This window comes from Phaseolus vulgaris, chromosome 2 (assembly GCF_000499845.2).
Source record: "Phaseolus vulgaris cultivar G19833 chromosome 2, P. vulgaris v2.0, whole genome shotgun sequence".
Taxonomy (NCBI): Eukaryota; Viridiplantae; Streptophyta; class Magnoliopsida; order Fabales; family Fabaceae; genus Phaseolus; species Phaseolus vulgaris.
The window spans coordinates 8,122,621-8,128,620 of NC_023758.2; the positions used below are offsets into that span (position 1 = coordinate 8,122,621).

At 38.2% G+C, this 6,000-nt stretch overlaps 1 protein-coding gene across 1 annotated transcript in view; it reads right to left on the bottom strand.

Moving 5' to 3' along the window:
• The window catches only part of LOC137810573 (receptor-like serine/threonine-protein kinase ALE2), an 81,342-nt gene extending 75,845 nt beyond the window's left edge, over positions 1-5,497 (bottom strand). Inside the window, exon 1 of the mRNA XM_068611915.1 lies at positions 5,492-5,497. The gene's annotated coding sequence lies outside the window, so the exon portion shown is untranslated. The remainder of the gene's footprint in view (positions 1-5,491) is intronic.
• Between the last annotated feature and the right edge of the window lie 503 nt (positions 5,498-6,000).

The window sequence follows — 6,000 nt, forward strand, 5'->3', positions numbered from 1 at the left end:
GGTATCAAATCAATTTGGTGCTCAATCCCTCTCAAAGGTGGAAGTCCATTTGGAGGATCTTGAAACACATCTTTGAACTCTTCTACCAAATTTTCCAAGCAATGAGGACTATCAACAAGTGTTTCTATGCTAAGAGTTCTAGGGATGGCTAAAAAAAGAGGATGATGAGCCACTATTTCCCTTTCAATGTCACGCCTAGACACAAGGAGTGTAGGCTTAGAACTCTTATCTTTTTTATCTTTTTTATCTTTTTCACTCTCCCTCTTTTTCTTCATGATAACTTGGTCCTCATGGACTTCTCTTGGAGAGAGAGATTTTAAAGTAACCTTGTGACCATGGAATTCAAAAGATAATTTGTTGGTAAAGCCATCATGTAAAACTTTTCTATCAAATTGCCAAGGCCTTCCTAAAAGAACATGAGTGGCTTCCATGGGCACAACATCACATAATACCTCATCTTTGTATTTTCCAATGGAGAAATGGATGAGGACTTGTTTATTAACAATTATTTCTCCTACTTCACTAAGCCATTGTAATTTGTAGGGCTTTGTATGAGAGATAGTAGGCAAACCAAGCTTATCTACTACTCTTGTACTAGCCACATTTGCACAACTACCCCCATCCACTATCAAGGAACAAATGTTGTTTTGAATAAGACATCTTGTATGGAAAATATTTTCCCTTTGACTTTCATCAAAAGGTTGTGAAACTTGTCCAAGAAGTCTTCTCACAACTAACAAGTCCCCTTCAAGTGGACATTCACTCTCTTCCTCACTAGATGCATGAGAATGCAATGAATGCTTTGAAGAATCCGAATCATGCTCACTAACTACAATGCCCTCATGCATGTACATACTTCGTTTTGAAGGACAATTTGCAGCAATATGACCATAACCCATACATTTAAAGCATTTAGTGTTAGATGTTATAGTGGGAGACTTAGGTCTAGATGTTGATGGCTTAGATTCCTTGGGTTTGAAAGAAGAATCTTTGGAAGGATGTTTTGAAAAAGAAGTTTTGTTTCTCCAAGACTTGGAGTAGTATCCATTATTGGAAGCATTTTTAAAAGAGTTTTTCTTAGCAAGTTGGGCTTCCACCTTCATTGCAAGATGAACTAAAGAGCCCAATGATGAATACTCTTGTAACTCAACAATGTCTTGGATATCCTTCCTAAGACCACTCACAAACCTAGCAACCATGGCTTCTTCACTTTCTTCTAATTCAATTTTAAGCACAAGCGTCTCAAGCTCCTTATAATATTCATCCACATTTAGCGTGCCTTGTTGAAACCGTTGGAGTCTCAACATGAGGTCTTTCCTAAAATGTGGGGGCACAAACCTAGCGCGCATATGATCCTTTAAAGAGTTCCAAGAGTCCACGGGAGGACCCTTGTGATAGATAATGTCCTTTACAATCCAATGCCACCATTTCATGGCATAATCACTAAACTCTAGGGTGGCTAGCTTGAGCTTATGCTCATCTTGGATCTCATGGATCTCAAAAATTTGTTCACACTTAGCCTCCCAATCTAAATACACATTTGGATCACTAGAACCATTAAAACAAGGTAGTTTGACCGAAGGAAGCTTGGACTTTGCATCATGGTAGAAGCCATTGCCGTAGTGAATTCTTTCCCCTTGGTGATGATGTCTTTGTCCATGGACTTGGGGTGGAGGTCTCCTTCTCCTATGCTCATCTTCACGGCCAACATCATTTGAAGAAGCTCTTGAAGATGGTCTATGAGAATGATGTCCATCATGGATAGAAGGAGATGGTCTAGTTTGTTGGACCTCCATCTTTTGCAATTTCTCCTCCAACCTTCTAATTGTTCTTTGAGCTTCATGTAATTCACCAAGAATTGAAGCTTTGGAAGGAGAATTCTGCTTGTAGGATGCATCACTTGAAGATCCAGCCATTTGTAATTAAAAAAAAAAACAGCAAACACACAAAACAGCAAACAAGTTAAAAATTAGCAAAAACAGTGAGCTTTGCAATTGAAACTGCCGAAGTGAATTTAAGGTTGAAAAAGATATCACTCTCAAAGAAATAATGTTCTTGCTCCAATCTGATCTTGAGGCCTTGGAATCCTCAAATGAAATATGTCAAAGCAAGCACACCAATCTTAAGAGCAAACCACCACAAAACCAAAGAAACAATAAAGACAAACAAGAAAAGGTATAAGCAAGGAAAGGTAATTGCAAAAGGAAAACTATATGTAAGACAAACTCAAAGAGTAAGAATGAAAGACAATCAAGAAAATAAAGAACTCAATGAGAAAAGTAGGCACACAAAAGAATACCTAAGGAAAAGCACTAGAGTAGATGAAGAAAACAAAAATTTTAGCTACTAGAAATTTTTTTTTTTTTTATGCAAACTGTGTTTGATATTCACTGATTTAACTGGAACGTTGTAGAGCGAACTGGATTATGAAATTTATACCACAGAAACTTCAAGATGTTAACTCAATAATGGCACTGGAATCAATTAAAAACAGTAAGCCAATTGAGAGAAATAAATTTTTTAAAATCACTGCCAGATTACCGTATTTTTTTCGGCAGGAATGTACACTTTTTTTATTTTATTTATCATTTTTTGTGTACTTCATATTTTTGAATGATTCTTTTTTCTATTCTTTGCTAACACTTTGAATATCTCAAATCCAGAATTTCAGAATTTTACAGTACGTAAATCAGTTGCAATAAGGAAAAACAGTAAGCACTCTTTTCAGAAACAGAGGAATCCTAATAGGAATAAAAAACAGAATGATGAACTAGCAAAGACATAATAGAAAATGATGTATTGGAACTTGTATAGGTCTAGAATACAAGTATGAACTCAATGCTAAAAAGAAAATGCTCAAAGGATCAACATCAATTCAGAAAATTATATGACACCAAAGCAAGAAACAATCAAAACAATAAAAGTACTACTAGAAGTAATGACATATATGGAATAACATGACTAAGACAAAACTTAACATGATTCAAAAAATTAAAAGACACAACACAAATTGTAACAAGTGGAAGGAAGCTTAAGGTAAACTCTAGGAAGGATAATGCCATTCCAAAAGAGCAACCATACTCATAAGAATGATGAGTGCCATAAACCTTTCCACAAACACTTGGAGCAAAAGAAAAAACAGCAAGAAAACTCAATTAAAATTCTAAAACAGAAACTTAAATTGCAAGAAATTAAAAAGAGTTCTTGAAATAAAGTGCACACAACTCAACAATTAAACAAGAATGAACCTAAGACTCATGATACCACATGATGTGATTCCAATAGCCACATAGAACAAGATTCTTGACACTTTGAGGAATCACCTTGAGCTGGAAAATATAGAGGCACTTTCTTAGAAGTTGGATCATGGTTCTAAAATCAAGAACTCACCAATAACAAGTACCAAATCCCAAACTCATTTGGATGAACCAAATATTGTCAAATTGAATCAACAAAGGAGAAGGAAAAGAAGAAACCGAACAGAATTGAATTAAAAACAAAAGTACCGAACAGAATTAAGAAGCAAACAGAAAATAGGTGCTGGAAAATTAAAGGAACCGAAACAAAAACAACTCAAAACTCAAAGCTACATGAACAAATTGAAGAAGAAGAAAGGAAGGAGAAGAGAATGCTCATGAAGATGGAGGAATGGTTGGATGATCACGCCACTAGAAGAATGGATGCTCCTAGATGAGTGTGCAAGCCGCCACTTGAGGAAACCATGGTCCTTCAAGATAAGACTAGAGTAGAAGCTCAAAAGCTCTCCAAATGCTCACTCCAATTTTGAGTATAGTTTCTTTAGATAAAATCAAATCTGAAATTTACAAGGAAGGCACCTCTATTTATAGCCTAAGGTGCTGAAAAAGAAAGCTAAAACAATTCAAAATTCCCTCCTAATTCAAACTAGAACCGGCGCCTATTTGCAAAGCAAGGAAGGTGTGATCCTTTCCTTCACTTTGGCACCCCCTATTCTACTTCTACACCTATCTACTAATACACCCCCCTAAAGCTCCTAACTAAAGCCTAAAAGATGCTATAACAAAAGAGGTTTCTAAGGTTTCCCTCTAAGCACCTTCAACTAAAGACACTACAAAAAGAGAAAATAAATGTCCTCTAGCTCCCAAGGCTTTGAACATGCTTCTTGTAATCCTTTGAGGTGGACTTTGACCTCCATGGGCGTCCTCCATTTGTGCCTCCACCTCTTCTTGAGCTTGATGAGTGGCCTCCATGTTCTCTTGGGCTTGATCTCCATCAAGTGTGATCCTAAAACTGTTTTTATATGGCTGATAAATTACCCTTTGGGAAGGGTGCTTCAATCAACAGACTACCTCTGTTTTGTGGTTTGAACTACCAATTTTGGAAAGTCAGAATGAAAATCTTTATTGAATCCCTTGACAAAGGAATTTGGGATGCAATTGAAAATTGCCCCTTTGTTCCAAAATTTGAAAAAGATAAATCTTCCATTGAAAAACCTTGGTCTCAATGGACTGATCCTGAAAGCAAAAAGGCCAAATTTGATTGCATTGCTAAAAACATAATAACTTCTGCCTTGAATTCAGATGAATTTTTCAGGGTCTCTCAATGCAAATCAGCAAAGGAAATGTGGAACACCTTGGAGGTAACTCATGAAGGTACCAATGAGGTGAAAAGAGCCAGAAAGCATACTCTAATCCAAGAGTATGAAATGTTCAGAATGCTCAAGGGTGAGACTATTGCTGAAGTTCAGAAAAGGTTCACTCACATCATCAACCACCTTATGAACCTTGAGAAAACCTTTGAAAAAGAAGAGCTAAACATCAAGATCCTCAAATGTCTTTATAGGTCTTGGCAACCTAAGGTAACTGCTATCTTTGAATCAAAAGATCTAACATCATTAAGTATGACTTATTTGTTTGGCAAGCTTAGGGAACATGAGTTAGAGATGAATAGACTCAATGTAAAAGAAAGTGAAAACAAGCATGTGAGAAGCATTGCCTTAAACGCTGTCAAACACAAAAGCAAGCAAGAATCCAGTGATGAAAGTGATGAAGAGAACCTTAGTTTGCTATCTAGAAAGTTTAGCAAATTTTTGAAAAGAAACTGCAACAAAGACATCAACAAAGACATCAAGAAGAACAATTTTTGTTAAGCCCAACATTAACAGGTTTAATTTCAAATGAACATTGTTCCGTCCGGTTGACCAGGACGTCTTCGTGCGCGACCTCAACCGTCAGCTAGGGACTCCTTCCCACTGGTTGCCTGTGAATTCCTGCAAAAAAGAGGACAAAGAGGCGCCCTAGCGGCCGTGTGCACTCCGACGCTCAAGTCAGCCAGCAAGAAACACCAAAAACTGTCCACCTACGTGTCTGAGCACCGCGTATGGCACTCTGAAGGTGGTGAAAGAACTGTGTATATGTGTGTGTTGTCTCTTTCAGGCAAAAATATTTCCCAGTCACTTGTACGTAACCTTGAAGCACGAGCAAGCAACTAGAGAGTTCTCTGGTAAATTTGCCCAAAAGTTCCAACCCTTTTGCCAACATTCCCTGCGCTATTTAAACTACCCAAGCATTTAAAGCGCCTTAAAGCACTTTTAATTACAAACGTAACGCACTCATTAAAGCGCTTAATTAGAAAACGTAGCGCATTTAAGACGTTGAAACGCTCGGGAGCCATTATAGTACCTGAATGCTCGAAACGGAAACTGTATTGAATGACTTTTAATTACCTGGCACCTGACTGAAGGGTGTTTCTATTCTGGCATGGTTGTCGTACACGTGGAGGGCCTCACGACGCCATGACCCCATCTGGGGGCGCTCCTGCCCACCTGGGGACGTTTCTACGTGTGAGTCCTCCTGCTGGGAGTGCTACTGCGCTAGGGGTGACTTTTTGGGTGCCAACTCATGCCCCCAAGTATCTAGCCACTTACTTTGAGAGCGTATCTGCCTTCCTTTTGTACCCTGCACCCGGTTGCCCTGGGCGTGACTTTCCTCTTGAGTCGTATCTGCCGCACAGGCGTCTCTG